Source organism: Eucyclogobius newberryi, unplaced genomic scaffold (genome assembly GCF_026437365.1).
Source record: "Eucyclogobius newberryi isolate DKJ021-1_F unplaced genomic scaffold, fEucNew1.0.hap1 SCAF_3, whole genome shotgun sequence".
NCBI classification, from domain to species: Eukaryota; Metazoa; Chordata; class Actinopteri; order Gobiiformes; family Gobiidae; genus Eucyclogobius; species Eucyclogobius newberryi.
Window position 1 is genome coordinate 27,450,591 of NW_027315945.1, and position 18,086 is coordinate 27,468,676.

Below are 18,086 nucleotides of genomic sequence, written 5' to 3' on the forward strand. Positions count from 1 at the left end.
ATTTTTAAAAATTGATTCTTGAAATAAAAAATAAAATAAAATGCAATAGATTCAACAACAATTAAAGGCTTATCCAGTGCTATGGCCTAGTTCATCGAGCATTTATTCGATTGATGACGATGACAACACATTGATAATAATAAAAATATATTTATTTATTTTTGCAATGGATGGATTAATTAAACAATTCTCTTGGTGTAGTTTATGGTTAGCTTTTTTAATTGTTTGATGTGCCTATAGTTTTTATGAGCTTTCCGTGCGTGGGTTTTCACGCAGGGTTTTCTGGGAAGGATGTGTTCTCTTTCGTGTCCATGGCCACACTGAGCAGGACAGACCCCAACTCGTCTTCCGGGCTTTGATTGACAGGTCCTGTCCAACCAATGAGAGAGCAGCCCTGGTTTCGCTTAGAACCTGATGCCCGCCCCTTTTGGCCAGTTACTGGTGTTGCGTTGTCAAGTGCAAACACTAGATGGCGCTGTCACTCCACACAGAGGGAGAGAGAGAGAGGAGGGAGAGAGAGAGAGAGAGAGGGAGAGAGGAGAGAGGGAGAGAGAGAGAAAGATAGAGAAAGGGGGAGAGAAAGAGAAAGAGAGAGAGGAGAGAGGGAGAGAGAGAGAGAAAGATAGACAGGAGAGAGGGAGAGAGAGAGGAGGAGGAGAGAGAGAGAGAGGAGGGAGAGAGAGAGAGAGAGGGAGAGAGGAGAGAGGGAGAGAGAGAGAAAGATAGAGAAAGGGGGAGAGAAAGAGAAAGAGAGAGAGGAGAGAGGGAGAGAGAGAGAGAAAGATAGACAGGAGAGAGGGAGAGAGAGAGGAGGAGAGAGAGAGAGAGAGACGAGAGAGAGAGAGAGAGAGAGAGGAGGGAGAGAGAGAGAGAGAGAGGGAGAGAGGAGAGAGGGAGAGAGAGAGAGAAAGATAGACAGGAGAGAGGGAGAGAGAGAGGAGGAGAGAGAGAGAGAGAGACGAGAGAGAGAGAGAGAGAGAGAGGAGGGAGAGAGAGAGCGAGAGAGAGAGGGAGAGAGGGAGGGAGAGAGAGAAAGATAGACAGGAGAGAGGGAGGGAGAGAGAGAAAGATAGAGAAAGGGGGAGAGAAAGAGAAAGAGAGAGAGGAGAGAGAGGGAGAGAGAGAGAGAAAGATAGACAGGAGAGAGGGAGAGAGAGAGAGAAAGATAGAGAAAGGGGGAGAGAAAGAGAGAGAGGAGTGAGAGAGGGAGAGAGAGGAGGGAGAGAGAGAGAAAGGGGGAGAGAGGGGGAAAGAAATAAAAGAGAGAAAGGGAGAGAGGAGAGAGGAGAGAGAGAGAGAGAGAGAGAGAGAGCGAGGGGAGAGAGAGAAAGGGGGAGAGAGGGGGAAAGAAATAAAAGAGAGAAAGGGAGAGAGGAGAGAGAGAGAGAGAGAGAGAGAGAGAGCGAGGGGAGAGAGCTGACATAAAGCCAAAAAGTACAAATACAGTATCTGCATGAGTTCAAGTTACACTGTGTCACTTTGGAGAAGGTTTTAATGCCATACTGTGGAACATTCCTGTAAAGCTATCTTATATCTTACTAAATTTCCACTGCATGATCCTGTATTTCCCCCCAGACTTAAGTTATCCACCGTCTAAGTAACATGTACGTATTTATGTTGACTTGTCTGTGACTCTTTCTTGTCTCGGGCACAAATCTTTGCTTAAAATAAGAAACTAACTTGAAAACCAGTTGGAATTTTCTTGAAATGAGTCAAATTATTCATCCGTTCATGTTCCACCGCTTTCCCCGTGAGGGGACCGGAGCCTATCCCAGCCACTTTGGGCCTTAGGCGGGGCACACCCTAGTCAGCTCGTCACAGGTTAAACACCAAGTACGTCACATTATCCAGACCTATCATAAGAGAATAAATAAGATAAGATAAAATAAAAATAATCCTTTAATGTCCACGCTATTAATAGAAGAACAAAACAAAAACTCTTATGAACAAAACTCCTCTCATATCTTAATACGGAATGGAGGGGGAAAAAACAAAATAAAATAGATAAATAAAATAAAAATTTAAAGATAAAAATAAAAATAAGATAATAATAAAATAAAATGAAATAAAATAAAATAAAGTAAAGTAAAAATAGCTAGCATAAGACTAAATAATACTAATAGTAAGTAAGTAAACAAAATAAAACACTCTAAACGTTGTCTGAATTTGAATAAGGAGTATTCGTGCAGTGCGTGTAACAGACTCTGATGTGCTATTTCGCCTGTGATTCTTTTTCATCTTCAAGGCTGAGTTACGTAACACTGACTGGGCCTGAACTCCACGTTAATTTCCCGTAACAGAAAACAGCGGAGCGTTCTCCCGGGACCTGATTAGAAGCTGTGAATAAATAACAAACACGTGACTTCTCAGAGAGTGAACGTGGATGCCATTTCTCTCATTGTTACAAAAGGTGCTACTCACATTGATCTGTGAGACGTGTTCGCGTTAGTTTAAGGTGTTCTCGTTGTAGCCCTCGATAACAATGCGGCGAGTTTGTTCTGATTAATTATTCATGCTGTTTTGAAGCTGTAAGCAAAAACTAAACCACAGTTCCCATTGCTACATTCCTCCCACTTTCAGCTCGCTTTAAGGAGACTTTTTGTCCTCTATAAATGGGAATGTGTTCTCTGTATTTGACCCGTCTGGGAACATTTGGCTCTCGTGGACCCATCTATGTAGTATAGAGTATATTATCTGTCAGATTACTATGTCGTACGTTTATTTTTGATGGAGACGAGGGGAATATCTGTAAGAAACGTTACATGACAGACGCCGCTCCAACAGGGTGAATCAAACATATAGCTTTATGTGACTTTAATGCAAATATACAGAGCTCTCTTTTAGGTTTGCAGTAACATATGTGTCGGGGAAGAGAGAGATGAGTAAGAAAAACAGGGCATCAGGACTAAGTCTAATGAAAATATCACTAAGAAAACCTACTTCAATCTTTTTAATCTGAAGTGAAGTTCTAAACTCAGGCACTAAATGTTTTATTAACCAGAATTCTATTTCGTCCTCTGATCCGATGGTCGGGGTTCGCTCTGGTTGAGCGGTCGGATCCACTGGCCCACAGGGCGGTGTCCCATCGCAGCTGCCTCAGGTGAATACTGCCATTGTGTCCTTGGGCAAGACACTTAACCCGATTCGCATCCAGTGCCTGCGATCATTAGGTGTGTGATTGTGTGTAAGTGGGTGACTGGTTCTTTGATGTAAAGCCTTGAGTGACTTGAAGCTAGAAAAGAGCTTTATAAATGTGACCATTTTTTATAATTAAATAAATCTGTCTTAAATGAACCCGACCAGAGGCATGACTCATTATGATCAATAATATCCTATTTTCACAGTATTCTACATTAAATGTATTCTAGTTTCTGTAGTGAGGGCTGATAAAGTGCTCCGTGTGTTTCCCTTGGGTTTAATATTCTGTCATAAAGCATAATCAACTGCATCCAAATATGAATCTATATTGACAGATGTTTGTTCGTCCTGTCCCTGTGGCTGCTGATGCCCCTGTGGCCCCCCGCGGCCCCCGCGGCCCCCGCGGCCCCCTGTGGCCCCCTGTGGCCCCCTGCGGCCCCCATCGGCCCCCCGCGGCCCCCTGTGGCCCCCGCGGCCCCCTGTGGCCCCCGCGGCCCCCTGTGGCCCCTGATGCCCCCGTGGCCCTTTTGCCCGAGGTGGGTAGTACTCAGTTACAGTTACTTGTGTAACTTTTTCATAAAATTGTAAGTCTTGGAAAGAATTAGACTCTAGACTCTTCCTTGAGTAATATTTGAGTTGAAGTAATAGTATTCTTAAGTAAAGTAAAAGTTTTGGTGTCTGAGTGACAAAAGCTTTACGTTGACAAAATGAAGTGATTTGAACATTTGTGTTTCCTTCAGATATGATCCCAGATCAGAGTGCAGCATGTGTTATCTGCCAAACCACCTGCCTATGACCCCTTTCTGTCAGACCTTTTGGGGCTTTAGGGCCAGTTGCCGTAGAAACCATTCACCTAATAGAGTTGAGCTGTCGCTGTTGGCGCTGCAATGACATTAATGCAAGAGGCAAAGACCTGTCTGGATCTACTGCTCCAATGCAAGGATCATTATGGCTTTATTTGACAGGACAGTTGTAGTGTAAAATGGGGAGGGAGAGCGGAGAGACATTCAGCACAAATGCAATGCCTTTAACCAATGCACCACCACAAGAGAACCTGCTTTCATAAAACATGAAGGTTCTTTAAATGGTCACATTTATATAGTGCGTTACATCACACACTCACAGCAGTGTGACACGAGGTGTCCTGCCCAAGGGCACAGCGGCAGTAGTATTCACCGCTCTCATTGGACCTGATGGAGATGTTATTAAGGCAAAAAACATAATCACAATTATTTGGATCTTATTTTCTGTAATAATGAACCTACAGAGAAAGTATAGCGGGTTAGCGGCTAACTCTAGCACTAATATATTTTGTTAATGTTTTGTATAATGTTTTCTTCTTGTGTAAAGTTTTGCTTCAGATTTGACAGAGTAGAACAAGCACACACTTCCTCACAAGTTAAACAATTGTATTTTCGATGACATTTTCACATAACGTTTTGTAATTGAATACAGCAATCATTGAAATCCCAATGTGATGGAAAGTAATTTCTGCAGTTATCTGTACTTTGCTTAAGTGTTTTCATATATAGTCTGATCTGAGAGCAGTAGGTGTACTTTCTATCCATTCAGGGTGATATTCTGACTAAAGGTTTTGAGTTCAAACCTGAGCATTGAGCAAACACACAAACACACAAAATTCACTAGAAAATTAAGAAATGTAAGAAATGTATTGACCAAAAAACAGCCACTTAGACTTTTACTTTAGTATTTCAGGCATTATGATATTTCACATTTATATTATATACATCTCTTTAATTTATTCCCTCCCTCCCTCTCTCTCTCTCTATTCTCTCTCCTCCTCCCTCCCTCTGACAGGACGTTGACGGGCCTCTCTTACAAATGGGGCTGTGTCAGAGCAGAAACAGGTCCAGATGGAGGCGGCCTGCTGTGAGGAGCTGTGGATGGAGTGACTAGTGGTTTGTGTGGCTTAAACCAACCCTGACTAGACCCTTTTCACACCCAGGGGCCCCTCCGGTCTCTGTGTCAGGTCTCACATTACGCCATGTTGTTTGTCATGGGAGCAGAAGCGAAGGCTTTATAAGGACTTATGTTGATGGCTGTAGGGGAAATTTCATTACACGTTTACTACATTTTGATTGATCGCACATGGAGAACAGGTACAAATCCTGTGGTGTAGTATTTGAGTAATGGTTTGAGACCAGCTCAGCCACTTCTGCAACTTCATTTTTATTATTTAACAATAACTCTGTCAATAAATCCTGTAATGATAGACACAGGAGCAGCGGTTCTTAACTCCCCCCCCTATACAAGGACCAGTATAAGATTTCTTTCAGGTGCCGTAGAAAAATGGACAAAAATTCAATACGGTACATAAAACCCCTTAACCTAAAATACTTTTCTGTTATTCCAAATATAATCCAGCAAAGAGGGTAGGCAGGACAATTCAGGATTATTCAAACACGCATGAATCAATCTGAAACTTTCAGTAAACTAATGAGGGGGGAACACTGCTGTAACAAGATTAATTAAGTTGATTTTGCATAATATGTCCCCTTTAAAGCCCTAACTGTTACTTATCCAAGGAGCAAACTATCCACGGCTTTGCATTTGTAGTTTCCCTTCATCTGAGACTCATATTTTCACTGAGAATGCCCCTCCTGGTTGGGGGATTCTGTTCCACCTCACGATGCCCACGGTAACAACATGAGTGGCAGTTCAATGACACCAGTGACACTTTACTCTCATTCCCGAGGGAAGAAATGGAAAGAATATGGCACAACTACAAGTATATTTGTTTTGTATGAAAATCTTACATTTCCCTAAAATCAAAAATCTTACATTTCACATAAATTAAATGATTCTTTCTCCTAATGCTAGATGTACTTGAACCCTATGGATAGCAATAAACAAGCAGATGACACCAACAGGCCAAGTAATAGTAACAGATTTGTGTCGCTCACAGTTAAAATGTTTTTCAAGGTATTTTTGAGCAATAAAAACACATGACAATCATCGCTGTTCTGATCATTTATTTAAAATGTTCTGTTTTCAGACCAGATTTTGTTGCTTTTACCTGCCATACAGGAACATGCCCACGGTAATATAATTTGGGACGAGGGGGCCTTTTTACTCTCACATACCTGGGATACTGTTCGAAAGAAGTGGGACTGCAGATGGCGGTGTTGTCCTGCCTGTACCGGTGAAAGACAGCGCCAAAAATCAACTGACCACAGCAACGGTCAGAACTGTACGGTAAAACAAAACAAAAAGCTCTCTTGGGGAAAAAGTAACCATTAAATTAAAATAAAAACATACATTTAATGCCAAATAGAAAAGTTTATCTCTCTGGACTTCCACCAGAAAAGTTACATAGCGCTCTAAATACTTTTTTCTTATTTGATTTGTTATTTGATAGAGAGAGGAAAGCTGTATACGTGCACGTTGATCATTGGCATACATTAGTTGCCGGTGTGCAGCTGCTGACTGTCTGCTCATATCATGTACCGCTCCCACAACCACAAAATCCAGTCTGTTGACCTTTCACTCCTGCTCTGCCTCACAGATGTGCAGGCTTTGAACTCTATGCACTCACCAGCCAATCAGCACCGAGCCCTCAAACCCCGCCCCCCACAGCAGCACCCCTGCTCAAAGGGGACCATCAAAACCTAGAGATGATGCAGAGGATTATTTTATTTATAACCTGGAAATCTGTCCAGTTTCAAATGTCCCTGATCTTGATTTGAAAGTGCATTGACCTGATCCAGCTCGGAACAGATGGAAAAGTTCTATCTGGAAAATAGAAGAGTTGAACTGTTTTTGTCTGTGACTTGCCTGCAACTGCCGAGGACCCAAACACAAAGTCTGAATAATTTATAAATGCAGACCACATATTTCAGGTTGGGTTTTATTAAAAAAGGGGAAAAAGCAGTCTGGTGCAAACATAATAGTCCTTTAGTCTCTTAGGAAATAAAGTTCATGATAAACTAAATAAATTATGATATATAAACTTTTAAAATAAAATGTCTACCGGTAGTCATTTACTTGAGAATAAGTAAAATGGAAAAAACATAATTGAACGCTTTCATATTTTGATTGTAAAAAAATATATAAAAAGAGGAATGCATCATTTATAAATAACAAGAAGAAGTTAATAGTTCTAAGAAGGAGAAATAAGTTTAAAAACCCTCCTGTAAGGTCTGAGGTGTAGTTACATAACAACTGTCAATGTGAACATGTTGAATTGGGATGTAACAATAATAATGTCACGGTACAATATTTTTTGCGTTATTGTGAAGTGAACAGAGTTGTACCTTTTCCTTTTAAAATGCCTTGACAAGCCTCTGGTCATATTCCAAAGAATGAAGATATAAAAGTGTTAAACAACAGTTGTTTCTTCTTCAGGACCAGGGTCTGTGTAGTTCACTCACGTTTCCTTTGCTGCTACAACAAAACAAAGCATTGAAGCAAAGACGCTCCTACATCAATATATTGTGACAACTCAAGGTTATAATGTGAGACTTTAGATGATACAATGTCACAGCATTTCGGTGATTGTCACAGCTTTACTTATAAATATACATTTTCTCCACATTGAATCATCTGTGTATGTAATACATTTGTACCATAGAAATAGATATATTATAGTCCATGTTTGCAGCTGTCTATAAGTCACAACTTAAAGCATGCAATTGAAAGTTACATAATAAATGACAGTGACAATTTTAGAATTTTTTCCCAAACATTTTTAAAGCTCAAAGGAATCGGCACAAAACTCACTTCCTTCACTTTTTTTACTTCATCTGTAAATTCAACTGTAATTTGTGTGTACATAGTAAGTCTATTTTCATTTTTATCCTATAGCAGATTTAAATTGTTCTTGTTTTTTATTTTATATAGGTTCTTTTATTATTGTTCATTGTTTTATCACCGACTTACCAAAGCAAGTTCCTATGTTTATGAATTCTGTTCATTGGCAATGGCAAAAAACCTTTTCTGATTCTGATTCTGAAACATGATGAGGGCAGTTTCTCATTTTGTTTATATCTTTTATAGATGGTTCTAATGCAGAGTCTCTTGAGGTGAGCGGCCAAACATTTTACTCAAGTAAGAGTAAAGTTTCTTCAAATGATTATTACAGTACTCAAGTAAAAAGAGAGATTTGATCTTTTTTTTTACCTGGTTTAAGAAAGGTAAATTAATTTAAAATAAAATAAAAATCATTAAGCCAAGAAATTACTCAAGTAAGAGTAAAAAAGTATTTGTAGTGTGTTTACTCAAGAATAAATGTATTAGTTCTGTCTGGATGTATAAATAATTAACACTCAAAATCTGCTTTTTTAAAGATAGATACATGAAACATGAGAAAAACCAAATCAAATTGAGCACTTCCCACCTCTGCTGTTGTCGAACATTTAAAAGACAGTTCTACTTTTGTATAAAACGTCTTTGCAGCTCATTTTTACCACACTTTAATCACTTTCTGAACTTGACATGAGGTAAAAGCTTCGTTACATTATCCATGCTCCCAAACGTCACTTGAATTTGACTCTGACCAGGAGCTCTTCTGGAAACCGTAATTCAGTCAGAATAAATTGTTTGCAGCTGAGCGTTGGAGAGAAGGAGGGCGAGTGGAGCGAGACGGGGGAGACACACACCCCGGGGGCCCCTCTGTGAAATCCCTGGTTGGAGCTCATGCACAGGAAGCAGCCTCTTACCAGTCAGGAAATGAAGAGCGGAGCTTGAGTTTCCCCTCCGCCGCTCACACTGGATTTGTTAAAGAGTCGAGACACGGGGGCTCCAGCTTTTGTCAACATACGACACCAACAGGAACCTCTTCTGAAGGACCTCAAGTGCACCGCGTCCAAGAATCTAAAAGGCTTAAGTGACATTCCTGTAACGTACGAGGGAAAAAAAGATCCATCATTACAGTGACTTTTACTAGACTTTGCTATTAACCATAGCATCACATTCACATGGTAAAACACACCAATATTTCCCATTTGTGACTTGCATAATCAGTGAAACATTTGGTAACACCTTTTAACCGCCTCAATACAGCATGAACTAAGATTAAATTCATAATAAATAAATAAATAAATAGTAGATTAAGGCTTCAGGCAGGCTTAGTAGCAACTTAATTAAGGGGTAAGTTTTTATTGTTTTATTAAAGTGTATGAAGTGTATGAAATGTTCTAAACAAATGAAATTCAATAAAAAGAGAATTCCCTGCAGTGTCATGAGAGCTTCTTTACGAATAATTCTATCATGTCTGTGAATATTTTTGCCATAACGTTAATAACTTACTTTTAAATTTTTCTTTCGTTTGATTTTTTTTCAGAATTCAAGGCAGTTTAGTTTTGGGGGGGGTCACAATGCATGAGCTGGGGGTCGCGAGATGACTTGGAAGACGTTGATTTTATAATTATCACACTGTATTTAATGTATTTTAAATTGAAAACAGAATATTATAGTGACATTGTGTCTCATTACTTACTGAGCCACTCAATTAAACACTATTAAACCTGATTTTTTAAATGTTTTTAGCACTTACAATGATCTCTGACGTCAATTTCAGCAGCGAGGGCCCTGGATGGCACAGTGATTTTTTAGGCCGGAAAAGTTTGGGAACCCGTGGCCTTACCTGTCACATGCACTTTAAGTTTCTCAGAGCTCCTCGCGCTCCTCCCCCTCCCGAGCTGTGTCAGTGGTCACAATTTGAAAGAAATGTAATTTATGTGCTAGACAAGAAGACATGTTTTATGGGTGTTATTTATGGCTTTGTTTGAAAAGATAAAGGGATCGTTGAGTAGGGTGTTTTGTCACTAAACTTTAAACATGTCAGATTTTGCATTGACTCATTGACTCGCACATTTCCATGAGTACAGTATGTGTTTTAAAGTATTTTCTTCACGTGGCACAGTATGATAAGGATCCATGTTGTTGTCCGTGCATAATTTATGGTGTGGGCTTGTTCAAGCGGGAGAATAGCGAAGTGAAGGATTGATATATGTTCCTGGGAGACAGATGCTGGACTAGACGCTGTGTAGATCATGTCATTGTCAAGAAAGAAAAGGAAGAAAAGGAAGAGAATTTTAAATCAGTTTGCTGAAGGATTCCTGAGCAATGGCACTGAAAACATCGTCTTTCAACTGAGGATTAATAACAACATCACTTTTGTTCGTTTTTTTTAATATAATTGATTTACTCAATTATAGTAAAAAACTATTCACTCAAAAGCAACATTCACGACTTTTTCTAAATTTCAATATCGCCTCTACCACATTATTTATTTATAGATTATACTGTCATATTCATGTGCAATTACTGTCGTACTCACATGCAATAGTGTCCCATTCATGTGCATAACATATAACACACATGTGTATATAACATGTGCACATAATAGAGTGTTTATTTTACCATTATTATTAGTATTATCTTGTCTTACGCTAGCTGTTTTTTATTTTTATCTTATTTATTTTCCCCCTCCATTCCTTATTAGGAAATGAGAGGTTTTGTCTATAGGAGTTTTTGTTTATAAGAGTTTTTGTTTATAAGAGTTTTTGTTTATAAGAGTTTTTGTTTATAAGAGTTCTTCTATTATGAGTGTTTTTTTAAACTTCCAATAAGTTATCTGTCCTTTTCCTCTGTATCTACCTGCGTTGCAACAATGAAATTTCCCCATGTGTGGACAATAAAGGATTATCTTATCTTATCTTATTTATTTGAGGGATTAAAGTATGAATTTGACAGTTCTCTTTCATTGCTCTCTACGGACTCCAACAAGTGTGTATTTGAACTTATGAGCCACTTTTTAGGAGTCACTATGCCTCAAATATGATAAATAGCCACACATTTACCCCTTGTGCACAACCCTTACTAATGTTCTATCTTTTCATGCTCAGTACTTTTCAAACTCTTATCTGTTTGAAAAGTTGAACCGTTAAGATGAATTGAACATTTTAAACGTATCAACGTGAAGGGCAAACGATTCTGTGCAGCTTTCACAGGGAGCAGAAGGATCAAGGCTGGCGCTTGAATAAGTCTCGTTCACCTTGGCTCGCAGTGTTGAATAAATTGCTGCAGCTGTGCCTGAGCAGAGAGAGCAAAACAAGTTATATCAAAAATGAAAAGGTTGGCGTCAAATGGCCATCAGAATGGAGCTCTAGAATGTACACACTGTTACCTGTCAGGTCTGAAGTAAAACCATAGGTGTGGATGGTACGTTTGAAAAGGGGCAACAGAAAGTGACAAGTACGTGAGAGCCAGTTTGCTTTGACACGTCAGGAGGCTGGAGCTGGCTGGATGCCCACACAAACTCAATGTTATTTCTCTTACAATTTACAAGACCACCTCTGTGTGAGGGTCTGGCTCATCGGTCAAATATTCAATGTTGTTTTTTTACAAGACTGAACACATCACATCGTCGTTGGCCCACATAAACATAAGTCACCTCCAGTCTCTTTCGCTAAAACCCACACGTCAAGTTAGGAATCTGGGGGTAATAATGAACTCAGACTTGAACTTTAACGGTCACATCAAATCAATAACATCAGCAGCTTTTTACCAATCAAAAGTGTCGTCTAAACCGGACCTGCAGAGACTTATGCATCTGTTTAGACTCAATAGTAGGTTAGACTTAGGTCCTGGCTAGAACCAGGAAGTACCATCACATTAGTCCTGTTCTCAGGTCTCTGCACTGGCTCCTGTGGCTCCGAGAATAGACTTTAAAGCAGCTCTGCTTGTGTACAAGTCTCTCCATGGCCTAGCACTAAAGTACATGTTAGTGCCATATGAATCATCTCGGACTCTGAGGACCTCAGGGACCGGCCTCCTGCTGGTGCCAGAGTCATGACTAAACATGAACCAGCCTCCTGCTGGTGCCCAGAGTCAGGACTAAACATGGACTGGCCTCCTGCAGGTGCCAGAGTCAGGACTAAACATGGACCGGCCTCCTGCTGGTGCCAGAGTCAGGACTAAACATGGGCCGGTCTCCTGCTGGTGCCAGAGTCAGGACTAAACATGGACCGGTCTCCTGCTGGTGCCAGAGTCAGGACTAAACATGGACCGGCCTTCTGCTGGTGCCCAGAGTCAGGATTAAACATGGACCGGCCTCCTGCTGGTGCACAGAGTCAGGATTAAACATGGACCGGCCTCCTGCTGGTGCACAGAGTCAGGACTAAACATGGACCGGCCTCCTGCTGGTGCCAGAGTCAGAACTAAACATGGACCGGCCTCCTGCTGGTGCCCAGAGTCAGGACTAAACATGGACCGGCCTCCTGCTGGTGCCCAGAGTCAGGATTAAACATGGACCGGCCTCCTGCTGGTGCCAGAGTCGGGACTAAACATGGACCGGCCTCCTGCTGGTGCCAGAGTCAGAACTAAACATGGACCGGCCTCCTGCTGGTGCCAGAGTCAGGACTAAACATGGACCGGCCTCCTGCTGGTGCCCAGAGTCAGGATTAAACATGGAGCGGCCTCCTGCTGGTGCCAGAGTCAGGACTAAACATGGACCGGCCTCCTGCTGGTGCCCAGAGTCAGGATTAAATATGGAGCGGCCTCCTGCTGGTGCCAGAGTCAGGACTAAACATGGACCGGCCTCCTGCTGGTGCCAGAGTCAGGAATAAACATGGACCGGCCTCCTGCTGGTGCCAGAGTCAGGACTAAACATGGACCAGCCTCCTACTGGTGCCCAGAGTCAGGACTAAACATGGACCGGCCTCCTGCTGGTGCCAGAGTCAGGACTAAACATGGACCGGCCTCCTACTGGTGCCCAGAGTCAGGACTAAACATGGACCGGCCTCCTGCTGGTGCCAGAGTCAGGACTAAACATGAACCGGCCTCCTGCTGGTGCCCAGAGTCAGGACTAAACATGGACCGGCCTCCTGCTGGTGCCAGAGTCAGGACTAAACATGGACCGGCCTCCTGCTGGTGCCAGAGTCAGGACTAAACATGGACCGGCCTCCTGCTGGTGCCCAGAGTCAGGACTAAACATGGACCGGCCTCCTGCTGGTGCCAGAGTCAGGACTAAACATGGACCGGCCTCCTACTGGTGCCCAGAGTCAGGACTAAACATGGACCGGCCTCCTGCTGGTGCACAGAGTCAGGACTAAACATGGGCCGGCCTCCTGCTGGTGCCAGAGTCAGATCTAAACATGGACCGGCCTCCTGCTGGTGCCAGAGTCAGGACTAAACATGGACCGGCCTCCTGCTGGTGCCCAGAGTCAGGATTAAACATGGACCGGCCTCCTGCTGGTGCCAGAGTCGGGACTAAACATGGACCGGCCTCCTGCTGGTGCCAGAGTCAGAACTAAACATGGACCGGCCTCCTGCTGGTGCCAGAGTCAGGACTAAACATGGACCGGCCTCCTGCTGGTGCCCAGAGTCAGGATTAAACATGGAGCGGCCTCCTGCTGGTGCCAGAGTCAGGACTAAACATGGACCGGCCTCCTGCTGGTGCCAGAGTCAGGACTAAACATGGAGCGGCCTCCTGCTGGTGCCAGAGTCAGGACTAAACATGGACCAGCCTCCTACTGGTGCCCAGAGTCAGGACTAAACATGGACCGGCCTCCTGCTGGTGCCAGAGTCAGGACTAAACATGGACCGGCCTCCTACTGGTGCCCAGAGTCAGGACTAAACATGGACCGGCCTCCTGCTGGTGCCAGAGTCAGGACTAAACATGGACCGGCCTCCTGCTGGTGCCCAGAGTCAGGACTAAACATGGACCGGCCTCCTGCTGGTGCCAGAGTCAGGACTAAACATGGACCGGCCTCCTGCTGGTGCCAGAGTCAGGACTAAACATGGACCGGCCTCCTGCTGGTGCCCAGAGTCAGGACTAAACATGGACCGGCCTCCTGCTGGTGCCAGAGTCAGGACTAAACATGGACCGGCCTCCTACTGGTTCCCAGAGTCAGGACTAAACATGGATCAGCCTCCTGCTGGTGCCAGAGTCAGGACTAAACATGGACCGGCCTCCTGCTGGTGCCAGAGTCAGGACTAAACATGGACCGGCCTCCTGCTGGTGCCAGAGTCAGGACTAAACATGGACCGGCCTCCTGCTGGTGCCCAGAGTCAGGACTAAACATGGACCGGCCTCCTGCTGGTGCCCAGAGTCAGGACTAAACATGGACCGGCCTCCTGCTGGTTCTTCCTGTTTTTGTGATGATTTCCTGTAGCCTATTGATACTCTACCTCAGATTCTGGTTTCGATACTCATTTTCAGTATTGAGTGTCTTTCCACACTCTTCACCCCCAATTCACTATGGTTACTGACTTGTCCAACATGTGTTTTGTTTTGTTATTCGAGTGGCTGTTCCTCTCTGTGTTGTATCTGCTGTGGACTGGTGCAGGTGGACTAAATCTGCCTTTAAAGCTTTCTTTACAATTCCCCTCCTTCCATCATTATGACTCAGCGCGATGTGGGAAACAGCACTCTGTACTTCAAGTCACAGTAAATAATGAAGCAAATGCCTAAATTCAGCGCGAAACTCACACTAAAATTCAGTTTTCTCTCACCAGCCGGGATCAGCAGCTCACAGTCGTGTTGTATTTAATGATCCTTTTGAAATACAAGAGGAATTTTAAAAAAGAAAGTGCCAAAAGTCATTATATACTCACAAGAAGGTAAAAACTACTTTTTAATGCATGAAGATATAGTAATAATTTTACCAGTTTTTAATGACGTGTTGGAAAATTTGAGAGAATATATAATAAAATATTTGATCATTATTACTTTGTTTGTTTTTAAACCGTCTTGAGTTATATACTGTTAATGTGTTTGTGACTTGGTCCATTGTTTGTTCACTTGCTTGATTTAATGTTTATTGCATGTGCACAATTTTCCAAAGAAGTTTTAATTCATTAAATACATTTTATCAACCTTAATTTAACCAGCTAAAACACATCGAAACCTCTTTTTCAAGCGTGATCCGAAGCAAAGTGAAAAAGCAGCAGCACATATATTATGAAAACAATTACACATTAAAAGACAAACGGCAAATGAACTAAACTAAACAATAATTTTGCAGCCAAGGTGTGTGTTTTTGTTAGTTTTTTTGACCCCTACAGTGTCATCTATTTTTAATCAGTTGTATTTAGTTGTATTTAGTTGTATTAAATTCCAAAACTGGGATTTTTTTTAGAATATAAATTGAAAATATAAATAATATGTTCAGTCTATCAGAACAAAGTTTGCCATTGCCAAACGTGTGGCTAATTCTTTGTTTATTATGCACACATTTGGTGTGACTTGTGCATGAGCTGCTCGGCCTGTGTTTGGGGGGAGTTTATTTGGGGGTGGAGAGGCCGCCCGTCCATCACTTTGACACCGCTGACAACCATTCAGGTCCAACTATCAAAGGCCTTTTCACTGAGGCGAGCCTGGACTGGTGTCGACAAGAAAACAGAGGCTCGGGTTGTTTGAGATCGGGTTCTTGAAGATTTTAGGCTGCTGTTATTTTTAATGATAATACAAAAAAGTGCATCGCCGTCTGATTTGTCTTATTAATGTGTGTAGGGCTCAAAAAATGCCATCATGTGTGTTTTTTTTCCACTGGAGGGAGTCAAAATAAACACATCTTAGCTTAAAACACACTGTTCTAACTCGCCTTTTTAACACTGTTGTTTTATGTCACGTAAAGCATCTTAGAGTCCGAAGAAAGTTGTTGGACAAATTTGTCCAACTGGGACTTTTATTTCAATTAATCTTTCTCATGATTGTTTTTCTTTTGTTTGTAGATGGCTATTAAAATTATTATTATTATTCCTTTGGTCTCTGTTATTTGTCCGTCTGTTATGTGTTTTATTTATTCTTTTAATAAAAAAATAAAAAAATAAATAAAACAAACAAACAATTGCATTTTAAAATAAACTCCATGATAAAAAAGAAAAAGAACTCATAAATATAGCCGCAAGCGGCAATGATCGGCCCTCGCCACGCCGCCGCCACGCCGCAAGAGGAGGGGGCGCTAACGCGCCCCAATTGTCCTTTTATTACGCCTACTGCTGAATCTGTGACGCTGTCACATCTTCTCCCCTTTGTTTTACCATCAAAAAGCAATTTTATTTTGAATTCTTGGCAAAATGTGCGGCTTTGCCGCACAGACACCGTGACTCTTTGAATAAAAATGTGGATCACTTTTGATGGTCCACCCCTGAAGATGAGTCTCACCAAATTTCAGGTTAATATGTCTAACGCCCTAAGAGGAGTTTGTGAAAGTCTAAAGTGTAAACATGTTCTGGCGATTTCCCCATTGGAATAACATAGGAGGTTTTGGTCATCGCTACGGCAACGCCATAACAATTATGACATGGGACTCATTGACTTTTTTGATGGGGATGCCAAAATTGAGTTGTGTGTCAAATTTCATATAATTTCGCAAAACTAAATATTTAACCTCCATATAAAATCTGTAGGGGGCGCTGTGGCTCCAAATTAATTTATTTCACTTCAAGTAGGTTTAGGGCAAAGAGTTTAACAACTGATTCTAATTTGACGCAATTCGGACTTTATCTGCGCAAACGGCAGAAATGTTAAATTTGGGAGATTTCTGAAATTCTTGCTACAGTTTGCGGCTTCGCCGCACAGAGACCGTGACAGGTATCAATGTAATTTGGATAACTTTTGATGTCCCACTCCTCAGTAGCATTTTCACCAAATTTCAGCTTTTTAGGGCCAACGCCCTGGGAGGAGTTTGTAAAAGTACGACGTTTGGAAAAACTCCGAAGTCATGTTTAGCCATTTTTGAAGCAATATGGCCGACATTTGGTTGGGCGGACGGCGTTGCCGTAATAATATTTTTTACTTCTCTTGTCACCATCGACCTCTGCGCCAAATTTCATGATTCTACGATCAAATTTTTTTTGGGTCAGTTCCCATCTCTCAATGCATTTTTGGTACATTTGGGGGCGCTGACGCGCCAATTTTTTTTATTTTAGAAAAGCGAAATAGCCAGAATGTAGAGAGGCACGATTTTTAGAGGTGTGCAAATTTTTGTGACTTTTCGTCAATGTTCACTGGGTGAAAAATAGGGGTGTTGGTCCCGAGAAGAAGAAGAAAGAATAATATTCCGATGCGAAAACAATGTTTCCCATTTTCCAAATATCATAAACTATACATTTTCGGAAAGCGCTCGCGCTTTCCTACCTCATGGTGTGGGTCCCTGGTCACTGACGGGTACTTTCGTTAATTTTAAGTGGGCTCCGCCCACTTTGTGTTTTTGGCCCTCTATACAGTAATAATGTTCAATTTTTGCATTACATGCTTATATGCACGGAACATGCAAGAGATGGGGAACGTATTTGTGAGCTACTTAGCGCAAATGAGTGCTTTATATGGGGATGACGACCGCGAAGCGGTCGTCATCTCAATGTAAAGTGCTCGTTTAGTGCTCACTTTTGCACGGGCTTCGCCCGTTTACAACGGTAATGTTCCATTTTCCTACTACTAATTAGTATGCACGGGGCGTGCGTGAGTGGAGGAGTGCGTTAGTGAGTGTTTGGAAGTGGGCGAGCGCTTCGCGCTCGATTTCGTGCGCACTATTTTCGCACTTTCGCAGCCGTGCTTCGCGCGGCCTTACGAGATTAATAGGCCTCTCGCCAGCTTGTGGCGCTCGGGCCTAACTAATCTAGAAAAATAAATAAAAAGCTTGTCTAGAGTTTGATAGTTGTCAAAAGGGAACTAAAAAATAAATCAAATCAAAAGAATCCTGAAACCTGTTCTTTTACATAAGCTTTTTATAATTTTTTATGATTATTGAAATGTTTGTGAGAGTCTTTTCACAATGTGTTTTTTGTACTGCTACCATCAAAAGTTTCATAAACCAGACAACTGCATCTCATATGCGATTTATGAATAATATATGGTTCACACAGAATTTTTTATTTTCAGATATCGAGTTTAGAACTCTCCCAAAACAGTGTAAGCACACCAAAATATAAACTCTATCTGTCGAAACACTTGAGTCTCCACTGCAAACTCAGGCCAG